Below are 27,697 nucleotides of genomic sequence, written 5' to 3' on the forward strand. Positions count from 1 at the left end.
ATGGCTCCGTTCCATGAGTTCCTCCACCGAATAGCCAACCTTCTGTATCTGCGTCGCGTCGAGCCATGAGCTATCCTCCATTGGACGGTCTCTCCACTCAACGAGGTATCGTAGATATTCTTTCCTACATGTCTTCTTGGCTACCTGGGTACTGAGTATCCCTTCAATCTCATGGGACTGAGCCGAAGGCAATTGCTTCTTCCAAGAACTGTCTCCAAATTGGGTGTCCCGTTCTGGCCGTACCACACTGTGATCCTCTGCTTGGGCATTATATGGGAACAGATCCGCCACATTGAAAATAGGTGATATGCCTATATCAGGTGGCAACTAAATCTCGTAAGCGTTGGCTGAAAATTTACGTAAGATCTTGCATGGGCCAATTTTCTTATATTTTAGTTTATTATACGTGCCCTTAGGAAACCGTTCCCTGCGCAGGTGTGCAAGAACCTCATCCCCAACACTAAATTGCACTTCTCTTCGCTTTGAATCTGCTTGTTGCTTATATTTCTATACGTTGTCCTGCAATATTAATTTGACCCTTTCATGAAGTTCACTCATTACTTCGGCTAAGTCTTCCCCATCCGCGCTTCTCCGTTCCAACTTTCCCAAATCTCGCAGTTCATGTATTCCCCGAGGATGCATGCCATACAAAATCTAGAATGGGTTGTGTCCGGTGCTACGATTGGGTGAATCGTTATAAGCGAATTCCGCCTGAGCGAGAGCTCGATCCCATAACCGTGAATTTTCTCCAGTTAGACTCCGTAATAAATTTCCCAAGCTCCTGTTCACCACCTCCGTTTGTCCATCAGTCTATGGATGATACGCAGAGCTGAAATTCGATTGTGTGCCCAACTTTTTCCACAGGGTGCGCCAAAAGTGTCCTGTGAATTTTACATCCCTATCTAAAATGATAGATCTCGGTAGGCCATGTAGTCTAACAACTTCTGTGAAAAATAGGTGTGCCACATACGTGGCGTCACTAGTTTTCCGGCAAGGAATAAAATGAGCCATTTTCGAAAATCTATCTACCACCACCATTACTGAATCATATCCCCACTGCATTCTAGGCAGTCCTAGGACAAAGTCAATGCTGACTAAGTCCCATGGTCTGCTTGGAACAGGTAGTGGTGTGTAAAGTCCAGTATTCTGACTGTGTCCTTTCGCCAGTTGGCAGACTTTACACCTGTTTACATATCTTTGTACATCCCTGCTCATTTTAGGCCAATAATAAAAATGTCTGAGTTGCTCCAAAGTTTTGTTGATGCCAAAATGTCCCGCTAATCCACCACTATGCTTCTCCCGTACAATATTCTCCCTCATTGAACAGTCCGGGATACATAACTGCCCACCTCTGAACAATAATCCTTCCTGTAAATTATAGTCTAACCATGGGCTTGCATTCCTCAATACGGGATTTTGGCAGGCTTCAAAAGCTTCCTTGAAATCTGTGTCAGTTTGGTACAAATCGTTCAGATGTTCGAACCCCATCACCTGTATGCTACTTTCCTGTAAGAGCAAAGCTCTTCTGCTCAAGGCATCTGCCACTTTATTGGCTTGCCCACCTATGTGTTTTAACACGAAAGTGAAACTCTGCAAGTATTCTACCCATTTGGCATGCTTATGGTTTAACTTGTGTTGCTGCATTACATATTGTAATGCCGAATTATCGGAAAATAATACGAACTCATTGCCGAGCAGGTAGTGCCTCCAATGTTTTAAAGCTTGGACCATGGCATAAAATTCCTTGTCATACGAGGAGTATTTCTACCGGCTCTCATTTAGTTTTTCACTAAAGAATGCCACTGGTCTATCTTCCTGACTGAGCACAACGCCAATAGTTGTTCCACTTGCGTCACATCGAACCTGAAAGAGTTTATTAAAATCGGGCAGCCTCAAGATTGGCCTCTCCGTAATCTTCCGCTTCAAAAGCTGAAAACTATCTTCTGCCGCCTTGGTCCAACAAAAAGGATGACTGGCCTTTTTTATGGTCTCTAGCATCGGCGTGCAGATTTCACTGAAATTCCTAATAAATTTCTGATAAAAACTTGCCAGTCCGTGAAAACTACGTACGTCAAATAAGCTCTTCGGTGACAGCCAATTTATGATTGCTGCAATCTTTTCTGGGTCCATTTTCAATTAATTTTCTGCAACTAAAAATCCCAAATAGACCAGCTCCTTCTGCAGGAAAGTGCATTTCTTTAAGTTTATCAGCAGTTTGTCCTGCTGTAACTTCTCTAACACGCTTCGAACATGTTGAAGATGTTCTCCTTTCGTTCTGCTGAAAATCAAGATATCATCAAGGTAAACTATCACGAACTTGCCAATAAATTCCTTTAACATCTCATTCATCAATCTCATAAAAGTACTAGGAGCATTGCTTAATCCAAATGGCATGACCAACCATTCGTACAGCCCTTCATTGGTCTTGAAAGCTATCTTCCACTCATCTCCTTCTCTAATCTTGATCTGATGATAACCACTCTTCAGGTCAATCTTCGTAAAATAAGCTGCTCCGCTAAGACAATCCATCATGTCGTCCATTCTGGGTAAGGGAAATCTATACCGAATAGTGATTTTATTAATAGCCTGCGAATCTGTACACATTCGCCATCCTCCACCCTTCTTAGGTGCGAGTACTGTTGGTACCGCACAAGGGCTCAAACTTTCTCTGATCAGTCCCTTGTCCAGAAACTCCTGCACTTGTTTACAATTCTCTTCGTTGTCTTTCGGACTCATTCTATACATTGCCTTGTTCGGTAGGCTTGCTCCAGGTATAAAATCGTATGATGGCTAATACTCCTCTTGGGAGGCAACTTATCTGGTAGATCGTCAACTACAATGTCTTTAAATTCTTTTAACAGCTCCTGAATCTCTGCAGGCAATTCTGACTTTTCTGTGTTCAGCAACATCATTTTTGTCCTCCTTATAATCACATAATTGACCTCATTTTCCTCAATCTGCTTCACAAACAATTTTCCTCCTATTAACAATGCTTTTGTTCCACTTGGTTCTGTTACATCCTCCTCTTTGATGGGTACAAGTGTACGTTTGATCCCATCTTTCACAAATTTATAACAATTCGTCTTCCCATCGTGCGTCACCTTCCGATCATACTGCCACGGTCTTCCTAGCAGTATATGGCATACGTCCATTGGCATAATATCGCAGACCACCGTGTCTTGGTATTTTCCAATGTGAAATTCAACCTCGCACTGTTCATCAACTAATAGTTGGTGGCCTTTCTATAGCCACGACACCTTGTAAGGTGTGGGATGCTTAAGCCACTTCAATCCCAGCTTTTCCGCCATTTCGGTGGCAACTAAATTGTCTGTACTTCCGCTGTCTATGATCAATTTACAGCACTTCTCATGTGATTTGCAAATTGTTCGAAACAGCGCCTTTCGCTAGGTCCGTTCAGCCATCTCCTTGGCTGGCTTCAACAACCCTTTGTTCAAAACTAGAGCCTCTCCTGTTTCTGCCACGTTTTCTATCTCTCGGGGTTGTGCTTCAACTTCTTCAGGCTGCGCAACAAATGCTCCCCTCTGGCCAACGTGCTCAGCTTCCGGGCATTCGAAGGATCTATGCCCCCACTTATGGCACCTGTAGCACTGGACATTAGTCCCTCTTCCGCGACCATTTCCTCTTCCCCGCGGATATGGCCGACCTCCTCTAGTGCTATCTCCCTTCTCTGCTGTCCCTGAAGCTCTAGAACTGCTGCCTTCTTCGCTGTTAGTGGCAGTTCTCCCTCTACCGTAGGACTGTCCTCACCCTCTGCCATTTCCTCGCCCTCTCCTGTTATTCTGTTTCCTGTTAATTTTCTCTTCAGCCTTTATAGCACTCTGAAAGGGCTCTTCTATATTTCGTGGAGAGAGAATACTGATCTCATCTAGTATTTCCAATCTCAAGCCATTCACGTACCTCGCTGTTTTTTTTGGAGTATCATCCGTATAACCAGCACGTAAATTTACACGATAGAACTCCTTTGTGTACTCCTTTACAGTCATACCTTTCTGCCTTAAATTTTGCACTCATCGATAAAGTTCAACCTGGTAGTCTTTAGGCAAAAATCTTCCCTTCAGTTTTGCCACCATCCTTGGCCACTTTCTTATTGGTAACTTGTTCATTCGTCTCCTGTCCGCTTGGACATTATCCCACCATAAGGCAGCGTGTCCTTTTAACTTAGTCGCAGCAAATCTAACTCTTTTGTCCTCACTGATCTCCTCATTTTCAAAATACTTGTCTAATTCACTTACCCAATCCAGGAAAACATCTACGGACAGACTGCCATCATAGTTAGGGATCTGAGGTTTGGGTTTGTTGCTAGCTAACAGTATCGATCTCAACAGTCTTAACTCCGGGGCTTCTTCCTCTGACCCATCTGTAGCAGTTGCTGCCTCGTCTTCACTATCATCCCCAAGTTCCGGATCTCTTCGCCTACCTGCCTCTACTGCTTCCAAATGAGCAGTAAGGATTCTCAACTGTTCTCTCAAGCCCTCATCTGCTACTCTGAGTGCACCTCTTCCTCGTCCTCGTCTTTGTACTTCCATCTTCCCCTGTTTCCTTAAAACGCTGCTCTGATACCACTTGATGGGGCCAGCCCACGTGGTCCCATCGTCAATGCACTGATAATGTTATGTACCAGCAATGAATATAATAATAATAAGGTTTTCAGATATTTGTGTTGGTTGATTTGTAATCTATGCTGTATTGATTTTGGGTTACGATGATTTGTACCCTGTTTTCTTTCCCGTTGAACACCTGTCCCTCCTCGGGATTCTACGAACCCTCCCTGGTTTGGGGTTTTTACTCCTTCGCTCATTTGATTCTCGTTGTCTCTCCCAGTCATTTGCTCTATGAGCTCTGCAGCTTCGGTGGTTTTGGTTATGGTTTTCTAAGGCTTGTCTACCCGATTTGCTGGTTGTGAGCTCCTGGTTGCCTTCTCGACTTCGGTCGTTTAGCTCTCGGCCTGGAATGCTTCTGTTCTTCCGGCGATTTATTAAGGCTCTGGTAAGTTTTGCATAACTCTATTCTTCGGCTTGCATGTTGGCTGTTACTGTGAATTGGGGTTTTACTTTTAAGGGTCCCCGCCTCTGTGTGTTGCTGTCTGTGTCTCGTGAGCGGTTACAGTTGCTCTGTTAATGGTTCCCGCCTCTGTGCGTTGCTGTCTGTATCTCGTGAGGGTTTAAGTTATATGATAGTTGTGTAATTCTTGATATTTCTTTCAGTATTGGTTCAGCTTCTCCACAGACTTCGGCAGTCCGATAGCGGCGTTCTCCATTGGGTTCTCTGCCAAGTCGTCGGGTAAGTCTCTGTTCTATGCCGGATATTTGCAATCCTCCTTTACCTGTAAATGATGTCTCAGCTCCTTCATGAGCAGGAGGGTCACTTCGTGGTAGAATGGTTGCTATGGTTCTCCGGACAGGTATTGTGATATTATGGTTCGCTTCTCGTTCTCTTTAGTTCCTTTTCACTTTGTTGATACTATTATTTGGAACCTAATCACTCTTGGTCGCTCTCTTGCAGCTGAAACGATTCGAGGGTTTCAGTGTTTGAGCTCTCAGCTGTTTGGGCAAACACTGGTAGCTTCTCTGTTGTTTGGTAACTTGCTTGTATGGGTGTTTCAATTTTTATTGGTTGAACTTTGTTTGCTGGCCTTAGGCTGCTCTCTGTCTGTACTTAACTCTCTTTGGTCGTTGGGCACGACGTTGGCTATGGTTTTGGGTCCTACGGGAATTGGCTTCTGTTTGCTGTTAGGGTTGATTACCCATGACTGTGAATTGAGTCCATTCTTCTACTTTGGACAGTATGTAAATGTATGATGAATTTGGGCGACTGTATTATTGTAACCATATGAATTTAATGATGGAATAGATTAGACTTGCGTTTGTAATTTCACATACCTGTTACGAGGTCTTTTAATTATCTGGTTATATTGATTCGTGCTGTTACTTGTCGTCCAACTGGTTTATCTTCTTCTCTTGGTCCAGAACCTGTAGCAGTACATTCAACAATATTCATATAATAAATTATTAGCAAAGTTATACAACCATTGAGGACGCTGTAGGATTGTGTGTGCACAGAATAATTATATTACTCTCTCTGTTTCTTTTCATACACAGTCGAACCCTGTAATGGGTCTGTTTCTCTCCTTTAGTAGCACTGTTTTCGAACGGTTTTGTAACTGCTATTGGTTTGTTTTGTTGGTTACATCAGTTGTGTCTTATGTGGAACATTTTCATAGCTGGCTAGCACACTTTCTTTTCATGCTTTTACAACAGTAATATAATTGTCTAGAAACAAACGATTCTAACTAATTACCACTACTCCTAATTTAAAGTCATTACATTATTCTTAGGCAACTTTAATAATAATAAAAAAAAAGTAAAATAAAATAAATACATATATACTATGCATCGAGCGAACGATGTTCTCTGTCCTTTTCAGAAACCATGTCAACCTTGCTTCTGTCTTTTCCCTGTTAGCCAAATGCTCCTGCATCATCGAGCCATATACCTTGGACCAAAACCTTGATTTTCCATCCATACGCGCTTTTCCTTCTATGAAAGTGTGTGTATATGTATACGCGCGTTTTGTTCTGTGGACCAGCGTGTATACATTTTTTTAACTAAGTGGACCTGTGTATACTTATTAAACTGCTTTACATCAACCTTTTCCTTTACCTTCTTTATTCTGATCAATAGACCTTAGTTCCATCTTCCTATTCTTTTGTACTAGTGCCCTGTTACCTCTAAATAGACCTGTTACACTGTAATTTTCCATATTACTTCTAAAATGATGCCTTTGAACTGCCTTGCATTTTGTCACATCTGTAAACACAACTTCCATGCATTCTATTACATATGATATCTCTCCTCTGGATTCATCTAGTTACCATATACAAGTGAGTTGTTCTGCTACAAGTGGGTTGCCATCAAGTACAGCACATACATCATAATGCCAACAATCTCCCCCTTTGGACTTGATGGCAACCATGTTGGTGTTGATTACTGCAAGTTGTAGAAACTGTTAAAGATAACAACCAATACCAAAATACTCTCCCCCTTTGACATCAAGGGTAAAGGGCAGACCAAGATATTCACCCCCTTTGATATCAAAGGAAAAAGGGGTGACCAAAGTGAAGGCTTTCATATATGAACATATGAATATGAAAATTGATCATGCTCCCCCTAGGCATATGTTGAATTCGCTGATGTTGTGATGCACTAAACCATCCATGCCCCCCCTGAGCACATGGAGAGTCTGCAAAAGTATTTTCCAAAAGAATAACATGACTCTATAATTCAGCTATGTGAGTTTGACCTTCCTATCACTAATGACTCATACATACATTAATCTCCCAACCAAGTGGGGATATACCAAATTTGACTCATCCACCCAACCAAGTGGGGACATACCAATTGTTTATACATGACAAAAATACAATAAATATTACATCATCCATCCCATGCAAAGTGGGGATACAAATTACATCATTTGTCTAATAGGATTCATTCAAATGTATGAGAAGCGATATCACACCCTAGAACTTTCCATGACTTAAGCGACAAATGGTATAAATATCTAAAGCCATAGCTAGACTCAACAACCATAATGCCAAAAATGCAGAATGCGTGTGAAGGCTAATGCTCCCCCTAAACTTGTGCTATTTGTGCATTGTTAACAAGTCATTAATCAAGGCATCTTTGTGAGTGTGATAAAAATTAATGAACAAAACATATCGTTAGACTGTAATCGTCAACATCAGACAGAGCACCCATATCAGAGTCTAACCCACTGTTTTTCTTGCCAGGAAAACATATAGGCTTCTTTAACCACAGAAACCCACGTGTACACGCGAATAAGCTTCTTTTGAAGGACCTGCTCTAATACCAATTGTTGGGAAAAACGCTGAGAGGGGGTTTGAATCAGTATTTTAAAAAATTGCAATAATAATTTTCTTTCCTGAAATATGTACGCGACTTTACTGAACCCAACTCACGTATGCACATGACTATTGTAAAGGAAACTAGTGTATGCTTAGTAAACTTGTAAAACAACTAATTCTTTATCTGTTAAACTTAAACCAGAATGTAAGGGATTTACCATGCATTTGATAGTGGTAAGCTATTGCAGTAAGAATAGAATAAAGTATCACACATAAGAAACACACATGAACACCAATATCTAAGGTGGAAACCCAATGTTGGAGAAAACCACTATTGTTGTCGTCTCGGTCTTCAAACTTATTAATATCAAAAATCATTTACATTCTTGTACTAGTGCAAATTCATGCCAGTATGCAGGCACCCACCTACTAAAGGCTACAACCTTCACTTGTTCTCGAGCTCCTACTGGAAGGGAGCTCCAACCCCCTTATCTAATTACCAGCTACTACTGGCAGGAAGCTTCGACATCCTCACCGAAGGCCCCAACCCTCAGCAACATCAATGGACCACATTTCATAAATTTTCGCACTCGATCCACATGCTTTAATACATCACAAATTTTAGATCAAATGAAGCAAACAACAACTTAATTTAAACAGAACAATGAGATCATTGTAGCTAAAACACAGAACTAAACTCAAAATACTCCTTCAACACACAGAATCAATTGCAACCATAATCATTTTTATGCCAACACGTATACACTACTTAACATAAGGCAACCCGCACATATACGCGCTTTTTTGTAGAGCAACCTATGTACCAATATCAATATACTAAAAACTTGTAATTCTAAATTAGACACAGAGTTGACAAGAGTTATTCTAAAATATTATGTTAGCTTGCAGAACCCTCATATAGTTAGCAACATCAATAATCTTTTCAACCAATTAACAAGTAACCAAAATCAACTTCATCATTCAATTAGTTCTACTTCACACATTATCAGTCAAGCCAAATCAACATGAGAACATCATTGATAGAAAGGAGAGATATAGCAGCATTGATCATGTTGATCAGTCATTTATGAATATAAACCCTTCCTTTATGTACGTGAATTTGAAGAAACGAACCCGTGTGTATACTCGACTTAATCGAGATCAACATGCATACATATCTGCAAATTTTGACCTGAAATTGCGTAACTCTTCAAAACTTCAGAAAGACCATGATCATAATATTCATAAATAAAAACATGCGTCACTACTTAGATCCAGTCAATCCATGAGTAGATCACACAATTGAAAGTCATTTCAAGTCTCATGATCCTAATCCATCATTCTATTCATTGGTGCATAATTATTTTAGATCTATGTGTCAACTATGGCCCTTACAATGCAATTATACTTTAGGTTGAAGTATTCATCAAAAGTGCTTTCACATTCACACTTAGAAATTTGATCTTGAACTCCTTATATAGTTAGAGCCTTAGCCAATACCATTAGTCAAAACTACACTAGTGTCGATAGTAATCTTGGACGAGATCAAGTAACCTTTACTGCGCTCAATATTGTGGTCTAATACCATGGGAGGGAACCTTAGAATTCTTAAATTAGTGCGTCATCATGCACATAACTTTTCTTCTTTGTACCTGTGTGTACAGGCAACTTGGAATTAACAAATAGGCGTATAGATCTTCAAATATTCACCTTTGTCAAACTTTTGATTTTGATTTGTAAACCTTTGTCCCATCATTCTGTTATTATGTTCCATCACTTTGTCACCTCTAAAGTGACGTGTGGATTCATCTAGTTACCATATACTTGTTTTGTTACAAGTGAGTTTCCATCAAGGACAACACATGCATCATAATGCCAACATGTAATACCATTTTGCTAAGGTATATACCTCATTGTAATTTTTTTGTGAATTCCATGCTCCCTACAAAATCGAAGGAAGTCATTTTAGTTGTATTTTCCACTTCGGCCAGTCATCAAGGATTTTATGTATTATGCACTTTACTTCTCAGCGAAAGTGCTCAAACACTTCACTTTTCTTTTTTAGGAAGTAGACCCATGTTTTCCTTGTATAATCATCTATCAAAGTCAAAAAATAATAGTTTCCACCAATTGATGGTGTTTGCATTGGTCCACATAAATCTTAATGGACAATCTCCAAGGGTGGCTTTGCCCTTATTGACTTTCCTGCTGGAAATGTCTCTCTATGGTGTTTGCCCAAGATGCACCATTCACATAGGATGTCGAGTTTTTCTATGAGTGGTAATCCCTTCACCATGCCTTTCCTGTTCAACAAATTCAAGCCTCCAAAATTAAGGTGATCAAATCTCGAATGCCATAATAAATTTTCATCTTTGACCTCTACTTGAAAGTTTACTTATGTGAGAAGTGCAACTTTTCTTTCATCCTCTTGTGAATTCATTCAGAGTTGTGCTTTTGCACATTCTTCCTTCAAATTTGGTTTTATCTTTATGCGAAAGATTCTATTGCGTGTTATATAAACTTTTGCAATCATTTTTTTCCTTGGAGTCTTATCCAAAAATTGTGCACTTTCCATTCTTGAAAAAGATATTGTAGCCCTTTTGCATGAGTTATCCAATTCTTACGAGGTTATGCTGCAAACTCGGAACAAAATAGATATCTAAAATGTATTTTTTGCCCCCCTTCTTTGTTAGAATGTTGACAATTCCTTTTATGAGGACAAAGACTTTTTTATTAGTCCCCAACGGGTTTCACACTTTCATCTATATTGGAAAGCATTTCTTTGTTTACTGTCATGTGGTACATCCCTTTGTTTTTCTTGTGCTACATTACAAGCTAAAATCATGTTATCTTGGTAGTGATTTTCCTCTTTGAAACTTGCACTTGGTTTGTTAGTTATATCATGTTGCTTCCTTCTACATTCATTTGCATAATGATCATACTTCTTACAATAATAACATTGAACTTGAGATTTATCATACCTCTAACCTTGTGTTTGATTCTCCTTGAGCCTTGAATTGAATTTTGATTGTTGCCCCTTTCATTTGAGCTTGAAGGGATGGCTCTTCCATCTCTATGTGGGATTCTTCCTCTTCCTCTAGCATTTAATCTTTAGGTGCCTCTACCTTGACCAAATGAAACTTGTGTCTTGAATGCATACTCAAGTGAGGAAATTGTTGCTGCATTGAGTCTATGTTGTTGAGAAAACAATGATGCATGAAGCTGATCCATTGAAATTTGTGATAGATATTTTGTCTCTTCTATGGCCACAACAATGGAATCAAATCTTGTTGTCAAACTTGTCAATTTTTTCTCAAATATTCTCCTTTCCTTGAGTGTGTCACCATTTGATTTGAGTAACCAAACTAATTACTTGTGTAAAAAATGAGTCTACATTCTAAGACTCTTTTATACAAATTGTCTCAAAATATATCCTTAGCATTTGTAGTTTTTGTGTCTTCGCTTTTGCCATGCCTTGGTATGATGTCTAGAGTGTATCCCATGCTTGTTTGGAATTTCTTGGTGCTGCAATCCTTGAAAAAATACTTTCATGAACTTCTTGAAAGATTTAGAAGAGAGAATTTGAATCCTTCTTCTTCTTGTTGTCCCTCAACAAATCCTTTTATGGTTGTGACAAGGCATTATATGTTATTGCATCTCCTGGTTCTTGGAACCCATTCTCCACCATATCCAAATATCCTTGAAAGAAAAAAGAGTCTTCATTTTTATAGCCCATTAGTCATAATTTTTTTCCATTAAACTTAAGCATCAAGCTTGTGCTTGATGCTATCATTTTAAACTATATATAAAAATAAATTCTATCTGCAAGTAAAAGCACTTCTTACACTAATAAAATGTCACCCGCTCTCATATCACATGAATATGAGTGAAAGATGTGGCACAGAGATCCCTCTTGTACAATAGTGGCTGAGATTAATTCACAAAGTTGCGCACAACAAAAGAGAGTAAAAATGGGAGCAACACAATAAAACTTTGGATTATAATTCTAATACATGAAATACATTCATATGGAAGTTTTGTAGGATAATGGCGGATTTCAATTCACAAAGTTGAATTCAAGCTAAAACTCAAGCATATTTATCTCCAACAAAATAGAATAAAAATGGGAGCAACACAATAAAACTTTGGATTATAATTCTAATGCAATAAATACATTGATATCAAAATTTCAGCTCTTTCACTGAGTAAAAACAAAAGTTCTTTAAGGAAATTTAAACTCCACTATTTGTTGAGCAAACCCAATAATTGTTTGCTAGCACCTTGACCTCTACATCCCCCCAAACTAAAGGTTTTCCACTTGTATATTTAAATATACATTTTAGCACATGACAAAACAAAACATTTAAAACTTAGGATGGACGATTGAAACTTAGGATGGAGTTTAGGATGCACGATTGTGCAACATTTAAAATTTAGGATGGACAATGGTAGATGTTTCAGTGTTAACGCCTGTTGCTGACTAAAAAACTGCAACTTCCGTTTCACCAATCCTTCATTAAATTCCCATGCATTAAATTCTCATTTCTTATTAATTATTGATGTGTTGCTGAACGTGGAATTTGTACTTTTGCTGATAAATATTTGCTTCATGCCCTTCCTGCAAACAAAATCCACAAAATCCTTTACTTCCAGTAAGACTCTACCCAAGTAAGGCTGCTGTCAGTTTAAAAACTGCGGTCGATGGGATTGACTTTCCAACAATTAGTTCGGTATTTCCCTTGGGTTTCAATATAGTTTTCGCTACCATGTTTGGTCGTTATGGCTCGGATGAGGGCACAGATGGTTTTTGAATGGGGCAAGTATATCTTTGCTGAAACCATAGATCTGCAGCTGGTAGAGCATCGTGGTCTGACCGAATGAAAAATCGGATTGTCAAGTAGATTCGCTTCTTTAATGATTAGCAATGATGGTAGCGGGTGAGTCTTTTTAATTAATTGATGATCCAAAGAATGTCAGAGAACAAAACGTCATTAACTCATAGAACAAAACGTCATTAACTCATTGAACTAGATGGAAAAAAGTATATAAATACCATATTTGTTAGTAGAAGCGGATCAGATGACCACGTTCAGGCCTTCAGCCTATGCTCAGAGATGTTCTCCAGAGTTGTCCGAAATAGGGTTTGGAAATTAAAAGATCGACACTCAGGCTCCTCCTTCTCTGCTATCCTACGCAGCCCGACCCAACCGGTCATCCAGCAGCGAAAGAGCCCGCTACTCTTCCTCCTCCCCCGCTCGGCGCTGTCTGCAACACAACTTGCCCACTGAAGAAATAGAGGTGTCAACCTGCGGAAATTAGGGAAGATCCTCCAAAACGATAATACCTTTTCGACCAAATATGTGATCAATCTTAAATATACGAAGGCGACCCTATCAATCATGCATAGCGTCTCCGACATTAGACATCGGAGAGCGAACCGACTAAATCCTAAATCGTCACTTTTAATCAACTTAGTCGCAATCAATGATCACTCCACTCGGCTCGCTGGACAATAAATTCCTGTAAATTGTGCAGCTTTGAAAACCCTAGTCTGCGGAGAAAATTTCCTAAACCCTAAAAGTAGTAAACTTTAGATTGCGCGCATAACTAAACCCTAGGATTTGGGGAAAAGCAACCCTCCAATAAACCAAATAAATATTCAAAGGGGCCTAAAAGATTCTCGGTTATACCTGTTCATTTGCAATCTGTACATTTGTAGGCCCTGCGTTGTCTCCATAAGCTGCACAAATAGATAAGAATGATTGTAGTGAATCGTCGAAGCTACAGCAGTCCATCGATAGTTTCAAATTTGAAATATCATTGAGAAGATCATAGAAAATACATAATCTCATCTCAATGTTATCCATGATAATGAACCAAGCTGTAGAGTAGGAGAGGGTATAAAAGAGTGTGACCCGAAAACTTGAACTAGATTTTTAATATCCATTCACAATATATACACATCTAAGAATGACTGTTCCCGTTTAGCATTATCGATTTACTCATCATAATAACCTTACTATCGTGGTGTGATACCATTATCTGAAGTCATCAAGAAGCCGTTCGACATATCATAGGACCTATAATATATTAGGATAAAAGGGCGTAACCCGTGAAGGACAACGGTATAGCACCTGAAGATTCAAGATCCCTCCACATATGGGTTTGATCGTATAATGGAATACTGTATCCACATCTACAGCTAGACTGGTGCTCCAATGACCAAAATCATATATTCACAGAATTTTGTTACAGTCGATGGGCAAAGAACCGTGGAAGTCTGAAAGTAAACAACATATCTAGCCTGTTTCGTTTACTATTTTAACATTTTTGAACTTTTGGTGGTTATGTAAGGGGCATATCACTGTGATAAAATTTAAAGTAAATTATAGTAAGTAGCAAATCGTTCTATGTTACATGGCTCATCATAAATAGCAGAGGTAAAGATGTTGTGCACATAAACAATATCAACTAGAAGAGAGGATATTTAGTTGTGTCAAAGGAAAATCATGAGATGTTGCATAGGGTCTCTTCGCCACTTTAACCTAAACATAAAATAGTGATCAAAAGGAGTTTGAAAGATATCCTAACCTTCAATGCTTTCATTTCTGACATTAATCAACCAAAGAAATGGCTCCGTGGTCTTCTCTGACCAATCAATCTGTATCATCATAGAAAACCAACATAAGAATCCAAGAAAGGCGAAAAAGGTTTTCAATCAAATGCAAATTTACAGTTAACAAAGAGACTTATGAGCAAAACCTGAAATGGACATTATCATTCAGATCCTCACGTCTATCCATTTGTTCAAACACAGTTTATAATTATAAATTAACGTCGTCATTTATGGCATTCGTTGGACTCGTCAGTGAGAGATCTTCAATCGGAAGAGGTTATCCAGGGACTGCTCTGCATCAAAACAAGTAATTATAAAAACAATAGGAAGGCACACAAGGCGTTCAATAGCATCCCAGGACGTATCTGTGGCAACACCTCTTCAAAATCCTGAAAATACCCGAAAGACAGCACGAATTTGGTTTGGTTGACTAGTGCCGGATCGGTTGCAAAGGAACATACATCCTGAACACATCCACCTCCCATGTTACCGGGCATGTCAACCATACACGCCTTTTAATGCGACCATTCCCAACTTCATTCCTTAATTTGGGATTAAATTTTGAAAAGGACAATGAACTCGAGTATGCTTTTTCATTTGCAACGAAAATGGAACCATTTATAAACAAATTTTAAGAAATCGATGAAGACCAGAAAGAACCCTTCTGTCAGAGTTAGTATCTTCGCCGAAACACAGATCTAGCTCTTCCTGAATCCTTATTCCACAGTCAAACTTGTCAAATAAAACAGAAAAGACAAATGACTAAAAACAGGAAAAAGCAGGAAAATCTCCGCGGCTAGAAATAAGAGGAAATTTAGCGGCACTCCGACAAATATTGAGGTTTAAGGTCGTTATGATTTTACAAGGTATCCGCCTTGAAAACAACGACAACAAAAGAAAGTTTACAAAATAAATGAAATGGAGGACCCAGGTACAAGTTACTATCACCGTACTACTGGGGTTCGTCCCCGTGACCGTCCTTCCGATGATGAGAGCTGACAGATAGAGACGGTGGGCACGCATCGCTCCAAACATAAGCAATATTAGGGCTATCTGTGCCCACTCTCTTCTGTCAGCACCTTATCCAACAGGGCCGTTCTTCCGTAATCAACAAAAATACCACGGAAAGCCGGAACGTGTCGAGCAAATATGCGCAATACTCATAGGTATAACTAGCAGAGGGACAGGAGTGGAGTGCAGTGCAGAGGGCAACATGTTACTAGGAGGGATCAGGTACGACTGAAGGGTAGAGACGGTACGAATAAATACTCTGATGAAAAAAGTATCGGTTTGAGTGGTGTTTAATCAGTGCAGAAACGGTGGACCTGCAACTTTTTCATAAACTTTGGACAGCTTGTTTCGATGATAACGCCGGCCTGGGTCTCCAATTTATTATTATTATTATTTATCTTTTAATTTCGAGAGTCTTTTGGAGTGGCCCACGTTCACATTCCGATGCGAAAACAACATCTGCCCTCGCTTTTTGACTTCCATACTCACTTCGAATTTCGCTCAGTCGGCACGTATCTACGAGGAGATGCTCTGCAACAAAGATCAAATTTTTGGTATGCACTGCTATTATTCAACAAGCGTTGCATGAACTGAGAATACAAGTTAAATTGCCTCCCTGAAATTTTAGTTTCTTCGCCACAACCGAGCTGCAGCAGGCCACAATAACTCATTCTTCTTCGTAGTATTACAATTTTTGGTGTTTGAAATAGTTGTGCACGATTGTCATTGGGAGAGTTCTTAGCTCTCTCGGAAATGACAAAGTGTATATTATTAGTTTCGCAAAGACAACGACCGTTGCATTCTTTGATGCGCTAGCCATAAAAAAAAATAAAAATAAAAATCTTTTATAGAGACTCACAAGAATAGGAATCTAATTATTAGATGAGACACATCACTTTTAATAATGTAAAACACGGGCTTAATCTACTTCCAATGACAAGCCACACTTCTGTTTGGTACAATTTGGACATAAAACCAATTAAGGGAATAGTGTTAATGATCTATTAGACAAGCTTCTGTAGGGGACATTATAATGTGGAATTTGTCTGCATTACATAATAGAGGGAGGCATATGTGTGGAATTTGTTAGAGAATGTCTCCATTCCATAATAGAGGGAGGCATATATGTATTCGTATGGTTGAAAATCCGTTAAGGACTAGTCCCATCTTCAATAAAGCATAAGAGACTCTCCTCTCAGTTTCTCGAAGACAAGCTTATTTATAAAATCTTCCTTTATTCATGAAATCTTCGTTTTCGATTCTCTCTTTCGGAGGACGAAATAACATAAATAAATATTTGTTTACAAAATATTCATTTTTCAAATGTGGAAAGATTAACTTTAATATATTTAAAAACAAATGTGAATAAACATATCTTTAATTCCCAAATGGTTTTTAAGTAAATATTTGGATGGAAAAAAATTACCTATCTTATATATATAGATAAAAAAATTACCTATCTTATATATATAGATTTGAAGGGATTATTTTTTATATCAAAGATGTTGAGAGAATTGATCATGTGACTTTTTATTAATAAATGTGTTTTAAAGTGGACTCAACCCTTTTCCCAAAAATGGCAAATTCAACATGTGATTTTTCACTAAAAAAGATTTAAGGTGGATTCAACAATTTAACCTAACCCTATATATGTTTTACTTTAAATATTCTTAAATCTTTAATCATTTCCATCTTTATAAAAGACATTTATTATATTTTAAATTATAATTTCACAATTCCCATGATATTATACGAAGTTTCACTTCTAAATTTTTTATTTTTTATTTTTAGTTATTCAACAATGTAATTATTCACTCCTAACAATCTGCTACTTTAACAAAGCATTTAAGAATTGAGAATTAAATAATCAACTTTTTCTATTATACTTTGGAGAGAAGAATAGAATTGAAAAATCTTATATATTTATTTCATAATATTTATAGTGTATTATCATTATATGTTTCTTTCATAATATTTATAGTGTATAATGATTATTTTTTTTAGGAAAATGTTAGCATTGTTGTATTATTCATTTTATTTACTGCACATTCTAAGTCACTTTTAATCCAACATCATTTCTTATTCCATTTAATGAATATAGTTGAAAACCATAAAAATATATCTATTCATTCTTTTATTTTCAAGGAGGGGATAGTTTGTTATTGTTAAGTCATTTTTCTAGCAGTGAGCTTGATTATATGACTATGTAGGAAAGTATTTTGTTTGTATTTTTATTTTGTATAATTTTGATCTTGTTTTATAATTTTCACTATAATTTTACATCATATTTTGGATTGTATAAAATTTTGTTGAATTGGTTGACCTTGTTTTATGTAAAATTCACAAATTTCCTTGTTGATTTCCAACTTTTATTCCTAGAATCATGAGCACCTATTCACATTCTAACTCAAATATAATTTACAAATACATAAAAGTTCAATTTTCATCCAAAAATGTTCAGAACTAAAGCTAGTGAAGTGGAACAATGCTATGTAAGGTTAGTAAAGATGACTCAATATTGATAGGAAATTAATAATAATTGCAATAGTGATGCATAATGCTAATAATGATGTTCAATTCCACTCAGTCATAGTATAATTAATAATGCATTGAACTATTAAATAAAAAATATAGTACTATTAATCAACATAAAATATGTTATTGTCGGTCACATCTTTAGGATTGCATCTAGTTTGAGGAATATTCTAAAATATTTTTGAAGTTCAATTTTATATTTATTATTTGGGGATGAAACCTTATCCACCTCAACATTATTTACAATATAATTACACTCATTCAATGTTGCTGAAATATACACTTTTATTTTAGTTTATATAGATGATGTTGAGGCATTGATTTTGATGTGTTAAACAGCTGTATATTTTAATGTTTATTTTTATTGTTTTCTTTTAATTATCAAAAATTATTTTAAAAAAATTATATATGTTAAATTTTGGTTATAAATACATTTGTATTTATATTTTTAATAATTTTTAGTCAAAACATAAATGCATTATACCAATTATTATCTATAATATATTCAATTTTGTTTAATATATCAATCTTGATTTTGTATGGATTATACATTATCGGACACTTTTTCTAACATCTTTATGAACAACATCATTTTTTGTGTATGATAACATACCTTATAAATTTGGGAGTTTTATTTTTTTCATGATAACATTATTGATAACAACAAAATTCTCATATTATTGGGACTCTGCAACCTATGCTTATAGGTTTTATTCATCAGTGGTCAATGCCTCACCCTCCAATGGTGCCCAAGTGGGGGTGTCAAGAAGGTCCCTCCTATAGAAACATAGTAGCCTCAAAATCCAATCATGTTACTTCATGAAAATTCAACAATTCCTTAGCTCACAAACCATTGTCCAACTTGAATGCATCTAGTATAACCACTAATGAAGTTGTAGCTACTAGCTCTACTACTCCAACAAAAAACAATACAAACTCTAATGATTACTAAAAATCCCTTGCTGGAAATGCCATAAAAATATAGGGGAAAAAAATTAATATATGAGAGAGCATGAGGTAATATGGAACTTTGTAGGTAAAATATTCTTAGTTGGATCCAAAAGAAATGAACACTCTGAAGGGGATCTCCACCACAATGATATCACACATTTCATGGAGTATCATATTTCATTAAATCATTCATCTTATTCATGAATCCATGGATTCATAGAATCACCTCCACAAATAAGACCTTTTCGTGAACCTAGTTTGGATCCATCTTTATCGTCTCTCTTAGGAGTTTTCGGAACCTGAAATCTTGTAATTCCATAAGGAATTTTGTTATGATCTCGAACCCTAAAGTGAGGTCAATAGACTTCCTCTTCCTAACTTTATGCTCTAAAATTATTCAAGCTTGTCTCAACAAGCATTTGGTTCAGCCCTTAAGAAGAGATATGGGAACAACCAATAGATAATGAGAAAATCCCCTTTATATGCCTAAAATGTAACGAATATGAGCATCTATTTTGATAGTTCCCAACAAATAAAGCCCAACAAAATTCAAAAGAAAAAATTTCCTTAGATGAAGATGGGTTTACCCAAGTCACCATTAAAAGGAGGACAATAGAAAAGCGAACATAGAATCAAACCTCTCGAAGGGACGCATGCCATAATTAATACATGATACTCTTATATTTGGAGGAAAATGATACAACTAATGGAGTAAAACAAAAAATGGAAATAATCAAGAAAGCCAATGAGGAACCAAGAACCAATGAAGAACCAACCCAACTAACAAAAGATGTTCATGGGCAGTTAATTTATAAAGATTACTAGGGTGATGTAGGAATGGAGAATAACACCCAAGTCTTATCTAATGTAGAATATTTTGAGGAAATGGAACTACAAAAAAACTTATATGCAATCTCTTGTAGTGGAATGGAGAAACAAAGGCATGGGGACCATTTCCAAGGAGCAAGTTCAAATAATGAGCAAATCATAGATCCACAATCAAGACCTAATTCTCCATGAAGCTCAGAAGCCAAGTAATACCCTTAATTATATCTCTTCATTTTCTTCCAGTAGAATCACATGAAATGCTCCCATTGATCAATTGAGTATATCGTGAATGAAGCAAAGAAAAAAAGGTGGAACGGAAATAATCAATTAGTATGGGACCTAGGGGATTACTTGGTGAATATTGTTAGAGTGTCACCAATGGATCCAACCTTCCAAACCGCCCCTCACGATCATTAATGAAAATAATTTCATGGAATGGTATAAGTCTTAATTGGAAATCAAAGAAAAGACTTCTAAAAAACAAAATCTAACAAGAACAACCTGGAATCATATTGATTTCATAAGTTATATTCTATTTTGAGTCCTTGAACAAGATTTTAAAGAATGTTTGGAGAAACTATGTTTATCTAGCCCAAGATGCCCAAGAAGCATAAGGACTTATTATTATCCCATGGAATCATTCTTCGCTCACTCTTTAGGATTCCTTTTCTCTTCCCATAAACCTAACTGCTAACTTCCAACCCACTTTTTCAACTGGTTCAACTTTCATAACCAATGTTTATGGTCCTAACTTTCCTATTGACAAGAAATCCTTCCTTCAAAACCTCCAAAGAGCCTCAAATCTTATAGGGGAGAAATTCTGGAATATAGGTGGGGATTTTAACATGACAATAAATATCTCAAGGAAAAGAAAGATGGGATTTGTAGACTCCATTATGAAATCCCATTTTTTATGGAATTTATCAATACCTCCAAACTTGTATATCTCATCACACATAGTGGACTATACACCCGGGATAATAAGTGTGCAGGGACATACCAACTATCTTCAAGAATCAATATTATTCATAATACCATCTATATATATTTCAAGCACCAATTTTAATGTTTCTACTCTCCCTTTCCATGGTTCATATCACTGGCCCATAGAACTCTTTGTCCTGGATTCATATAGTCCTGGGAACAAACCCTTCAGATTCAAATTTTTTTGGTTATGACATCTTGATTTTCTCTCTAATATAAAAAATGGTGGAAAGAGTAAGCTCATTTTTCTTGGACCCATATGCATTACATCCAAGAACAGTTGAATCTGCTAAGATGAAAATAAAGAACTCTAATATTGAAGATTTGGTAACATCCACAAAGAAAAACCAAAGCTCAAAGAAGAAATGACCACCATCCAAAAAGAAATAATATCAAATAGCATATTTGAGGAATTGGAACATTAAGAATCAATCGCTCATCTCTAGTTGGAGGAAATATTGAAGAAAGAGGAAATCCTCTAAAGAGAAAAATACCAAGTATAGTAGCATAAGGAGGGAGAAAAAAACACTATATTATTATACACATCCATGTTCAACTACACTATGGGTAATATAATATCAAGCATCATAACACCCAACCACCAAAAATTGGAAATTCATGATGTATTAGCCTTGAAAATCATGAATCATTTCCAGGCCACACTCATAGAAATGTTTTTGACTACAAGGCTTTCTATCATGAAAATAATATAGCACATTCAAAAAGTTGTAGTAGAGGAAAATATTGATCTTGTTTTGAAGGAAATCACCATCCACTTAGTAGAAGAATCTATTATAAAAAAAATTAAATGAAAGTTCACAAGTCTTCATGGTTTTACTCCCAATTTCTACCAAGATTGCTAGAAAATTCTTGAGTATGATGTTTAGGAAGTAGTAGAATATTCTCATCGTTCCTCCCTTATCTTAACATCGCTTGATGCTATCTTTATATACCTTATTCATAAATATGTCTCTATTCATTCTCCTTCAATTTTGAGGCTTATTTCCCTTTATAATATTATTTATATAATCATCTCCAAAAGTTATTTGAAATTGACCAAAACCCATTTTCCTCTCACTTATTTCTCCTGAAAAAACTAGTTATGTGAAAGCAAGAAAATTTATAAACAATATAATAGTAGCCCATGAATACAACAACTCACTTAATTCTAACTAGTCTCTAGAAGTTCTTATCAGACTTGATACATAAAAATCATTTGATAAATTCATCTAGCAATTTATTTTTGGCATGCTTAGTGCTCTTGGTTTTGTAGAAATATGGATTCATTGGATTCTTTCCCTCATTTCCAAATTTGTCTTCTCCATACTTATCAATGGTTATGGCTCTCCAAATTTTGTTCACTCTAGGGGTATTACGAAGGGAGACCCCATTTCCCCTTACATCTTTCTTATCGTAGTTAAATGACTAGGAAAATCTATCAACTCGTCCCTATAACTTGGCCATCTAAAATGCCTTCCTCTTGGATCCCATGATCTATGTTATTCGCACCAACAATTTGTGGGTGATACTATTATCTTGGTAATTTACATTGTCAAAGAAACCATTACGATTATAAACATTCTTCAAGATTTCCCTTATACTTCAAGAACCTCCAATCAATATGGGAAAATACTAAATCTTCTTTTCCAATACCTAACTAATTGTCAAAATTCGCATATCTCATTTGCTTCATTTTTAAAGGAGATTTATTCCATCCAAATACCTCGGTGACCCTCTAAATATCAATCCTTTTAGACAAAAGGTATGGTAAAACATTATTCTTAAATTTGAAGCCAAAGTTTTTTGTTGGACTTATAGATCACTTAATCTAGTTAGCCCCTTGATTTTTCTCAAATATATCCTTTAATTGCTCAAACCCTATATTATGTGAGTAATGGAAGCCCCTAAATATATCCTCTACAAGAACATAAGTATTAAGTGCAACTTCCTCTACTATGGTGCCAAGTGAGAGGAAAATGGGCTCTAGTTGCATGGGAAAAAACCCGTTGTATGAAAAAATAAGGAGGCCTTGTTCTCTATGATCTAGATGTACTAAGTAGAGGCTTCACTACCAAAAACCTCGACAACATGGATAAATAACCTAGAGGTTTTATGGAGAGAAATGTGGAAATGTAAGTATTCCCCCAATACCTAGGAACCTGAGCTCATTAGAATGAGAATCAAAATTGGGTATTCTCATATCTAGAATGTTGCTTGGAGCGATAAAATTCTTGTTTAAGAGCATAGTTTTTGGGAGATTAGAAACTGGAATAGTGCATTGTTTCGGGATGCCTCATGGCATCAATGACCAAAATTAGTAGAGTTAATAACTTCCCTCAACAAGGGACTCACTCATCTAAGGGCGAGATGTTAGTTGCATATTACTAGGAGTCATTCCCCTGCACTTCCTAATTGTATAATTTGAAGTCATGTGACCACTCAATTGAGCCACCCACGAAAAATGAAAACATAATTATCAAGAAAGAATTAGAAAATAGAAGAATAAAATTTCTAGAGAGAAATGTTATAATTTGTTGGGGTTGTCAACCTTCAAGAAATTTTAGCATATATGATGTTTGCAACCTTCTCACGAGAAATAACAGTAAGGATTATCAAGGAAAATGACATAAAATATGGAATCTTAAACACAAGCCCAAATCACTATTTTTTCTGGCTTCCATTATGGATTAAAATTTTGACATAGCATAATCTTCAAACTTGCGGTTTTAAGGGCTCCTCCATTTGTCATCTTTATTTCTCCAATTTAGAGAATGTCAATCATCATTCAGCAACAACAATGTCTCTTATTCTATCTATGACAACCTTGTTTTTCTCTTTTGAAAGACTCATAAAATATAAAATAATATCCTCTTTGTATAAATGTCTCCCCTCATATCTACCCACTTTCATAGGCTTACCAGGGGTAAGCATGAGATGAGGGGCTACTAAGACAAGACTCAACCTCCTAAGTGACCTTAAAGAAGTGGAATCGATGGAAACCCACAACACTACATGACTCCTAGAAGCCTTTCTAATCATCCGCATGACCAGTCCCTAGATCCCACTAAGTTTTATACCATTAAACCCCTGGATGCTCCCTTGATATGGATAAGGGTGCATCTCGGAAGCTCCAATCACTCCAACAACAAGGCATGGGTTCATCTAGGGACTTTCCTCCTCAAACATATGTTTATGAATCTGGGATTTGTGCCAATTTTCAAGCCCATAATTCAGGTCACTTCCCGTAAACCCCTATAGCTTTCAAAATCCATAATTTAGATGACAACAAGGTTTTCAAGCCAAAAAATGGCTTCAGGACTAGGCCTCATCATCCCCAACCCGGACTGAAATTTTGTCAAACACTTGGTGTTGAGTTCCAAAACTGCCTCTTCCTTAAGCAACTTCTTCATCCTTATTCCTTTGCTCTTCAATGAAAATGCATCCTAAGTCATCAAAAGCCATCGAATATTATCTCAAGGAGTATGTTTCAAGTGATTTTCAAGTTATATTGTTATGTTTGTTATTTGGATAGGTTATTGTTTTTCAGGTATGGAACATAGCCACATTCCACAGCCATCTCCATACTTTTGTGGGTTATAGGTGTCGAGAAAAGAAATGAAACATATGGGTAGCTGGGAAAATGTCAGGACATGGATTGTGTCCTATCCATTTGATCAAAGTCGATGAGAAAGACCTCGGTCAAAGGGGAGTCAACGGAAGAAACCTACAACAACTAGAACTTTGTTTTTGTTGAAGTTTCAGAGCATATGCAATAGAAGAAGGGTGTTACAATGTTCTAGCTGAAGTTTTAGAGCAGATGCAATTGAAGAAGGGTGTTACAATTTTGGTTGCATGAGGACATGCAACAGTTTCACAGTGGGGATTTGTTGAGTTCCAAAACTGCCTCTTCCTTAAGCAACTTCTTCATCCTTCTTCCTTTTCTCTTCCATGAAAATGCATCCTAAATCATCAAAAGCCATTGCATATTGTCTCAAGTAGTATATTTCAAGTGATTTTCAAGTTATATTGTTATGTTTGTTATTTAGATAGGTTTTTGTTTTTCAGCTACAGAACGTAGCCACATTCTGCAGCTAATCGGTTGTTCCACAGCCATCTCCATACTTTTGTAGGTTACAGGTGTCGAGAGAAGAAACGAACCATATGGGTAGCTGGGAAAATGTCAGAACATGGATGGTGTCCTATCCATTTGATCAAAGTCGATGAGAAAGACCCCGGTCAAAGGGGAGTCAACAGAAGAAACCTATAGCAGCTACAACTCTATTTTTGCACGTTTCTTAGTAAATGAATCCGAGGTAGTCTCCTAAAGCCAAGGATGTCATTTACCACCTACATAACTAGTATCCAACAGCCACTATTCTGAGATTTATGTTTCAAGCCAACCAAGAAAAAATTTCCAGATACACTACCTGTCTACGTGTTTGTTGTAGATGACTTCTTTCTTCAAACAGTTGTGTATTTTTCCTATTAATATCAGCATTTGGAACGCAGAACTAGTTCATGTTTTTTCTGATGTAGTAGTGCAATTTCCGTTTGTAGCTTGAGACACTCAGTGCTCTATTTTTAAATATAAAAACTTTGTTTTTTTTCAAGGATACCTGAAGCGTGTGAAGTGATTCAGCATTTCTAGTCCTAGACCTTGCAGAGGGCCCCTGCGTGGTCAAGTGTATATTTCGTTTTTGTATATTTTTCATTTGTTGTTTTTCTTTGTTTAGTTGTACATTTACTATGTCTTTATCATGTTCATAATTGTTTCTTAACATTGTGTTTATTGCAGCTTGTGCCATTTGTTTCCACTAACTCAGGATAGGTGCATTCCAGCGTAGAAGTAGTTCTTTAGTTTCCATTATTTTCTAGCTTCTTAACTGTAGTTTCTGAATTGATGACAGTAGCATAATTACATTTATTTCATCTGTTGTTCCTTAGTTCTAAGTTTTTAAATTCAATTTGTTTACTACCTTTTTCTCATTAGTGTAGCCACTCATGATATAAACCAATGTTTCCAAAGCCTTTCATTGATGGACAATCCTCAAACTAATTGGTGAAATGTTGAGTTTATGAATGAGATTTCTTATTGTTAATTAGTTTTAGAATCAAGATGCTTAATGTCTTTTCCTTATTAGTGTAGTCACTAATGATATAAATGAATGTTTCCAGAGCCTTTCGTTGATGATTAATCCTCAAAATAAATGGCAAAATGTTGTATTTATAAATGACTCTTTCATTATAGTTGCTGCTCATTAGTTCTTAGGTTAAGTAGTTCAATGTCATTTTCTTGTCAATTTAGTAACTCATGATTTAAATGGATATCTCCCAAAGCCCTTCGTTGATGGTTGAACCTAAGACTAAGTGGTGAAATGTTTATTTTATGACTGAGTTTTTACTTGCATTCTCATGTTTACTTCTTTTAGAATGATGACGAATGAAATCTCTCAAATGTTGCTATCATAAGGAGTTAACTCTCCCTAAATTATATATCAAAGTGATAAAAATACTTCATTTAGTTTTTCTTTCACAAATATAATAGTTGTAGTTTCATTTTTGTTTCTTTCCTTTAGTTTAATTGCAGTAGTTCTTTAAGCTTTAATTTTGCAAGTAGACTAGACAGCAGAAGTAGTTTTGTTTCCAGTATTTCATTTTCATAGATAGCTGCAATTCCATTTTCTCATTTAAGTTTTGATTTTGTAATTAAGTAGACAATAGTTTAAGAGTCCTTTCAGCTCATGATTTGGGAACCATTACAATAGCAAGAAGAGAATCTTTATTTTTCCAAATTTGGCCTAAAATCACTTTTAGACTCTCACTTCATTCTTTTAGGTTCTTAGTAGCAATAGACTAAGATTTCAGTTACATTGTAGAATTTTAGGAATCAAAAGGACAAAACTCCAAAACAAACATAAACTTGAAAATAGTGAGGCAAGGAAGGTTTATCTAGCACATATAGTGCACTACACTTCATTAGTTTACGACACCCAGATTGATAATTTATGTAGCAATTTAGGACACTATATTGACTAAACATTTTGGCATCGTTGCCGTTGAAGTGTAACTAGGTAGCCTTACTTCTTACATTCATAGAAGAAAATCAAAAACAACAAAACAAAAAAATGACATGCATAGAGAAAGAGATTCTAGGGGTAGATTTATAGCTAGGGGTAGAAGTTCGATTTTCACAACTCCAACTACTCCACCAAGGGTTAGAAAGGACACACGTCCATCCCAAACTCATACTCCCAGCCTTAGGATTCCTAGAATTCAAGGCGCAATAACTTAGTTAGAAGATTCTCCCACTTCATCTACTAAACTAGATCTAGGAGAAGGAACCTTCTTCACCTCTCTAGGGGAGCCTATTGTAGTTGAAGAAGTAGGAATACCTAGAGAAGAAGTAGAAGTAGAAACTCTCTCTCATCAGCTATTTATAGAGGAACCATAAAATTTTGAGGAAACTATCATGGCAGAAGAAGAACAAGATGGAGAATTTTCACTATTTGGAGGAGGGGGTAGAGGAAGAGGTAGAGGAAACAATGGAGGAGGTAGAGGTAACAATGGAGGAGGTAGAGGAAATAGGGAAGGAGATAACTCATTTGGATTCCATATAGTAGATGAAGAAACACATTCAAAAATGAAAAACATTTCACCATTTGTCCTTCCAAACTTTTATGGGTTGAGAAGTGAGGATCCTGAAACATTTTGTTTGAGTTTGAAGTCTTGTGCCGAACCTATGAATATCTAGAAGACTCTCAAAAACTCAAATTGTTCCTTTCAACACTAAAAGGGGCTGCTTTGGAATGGTTTATGGGATTAGTCACTCAGTCCATTAGAACTTGGAATTATATGAGGCAAGCATTTTTGGATAGATACTTGGATTC

At 36.6% G+C, this 27,697-nt stretch overlaps 1 long non-coding RNA gene across 2 annotated transcripts in view; it reads right to left on the reverse strand.

Moving 5' to 3' along the window:
• The window catches only part of LOC149157227 (uncharacterized), a 51,326-nt gene extending 35,597 nt beyond the window's left edge, over window positions 1-15,729 (reverse strand). The window contains exons 1-4 of one of the 2 annotated variants that reach the window (XR_016261983.1): window positions 14,648-15,729; window positions 14,477-14,546; window positions 12,939-13,625; window positions 12,137-12,503 (exon numbers count right to left, since the gene is read on the reverse strand). This is a non-coding gene — a long non-coding RNA (uncharacterized LOC149157227). Of the gene's footprint in view, window positions 1-12,136; window positions 12,504-12,938; window positions 13,626-14,476; window positions 14,547-14,647 lie in introns of those variants that run through there. The other variant, XR_016261984.1, reaches the window with a different exon arrangement.
• Window positions 15,730-27,697: the final 11,968 nt, after the last annotated feature.

The sequence above is a fragment of the Pinus tabuliformis genome, chromosome 5_2 (genome assembly GCF_031772625.1).
Source record: "Pinus tabuliformis cultivar Carrire ecotype Pingquan chromosome 5_2, CPIR1, whole genome shotgun sequence".
NCBI classification, from domain to species: domain Eukaryota; kingdom Viridiplantae; phylum Streptophyta; class Pinopsida; order Pinales; family Pinaceae; genus Pinus; species Pinus tabuliformis.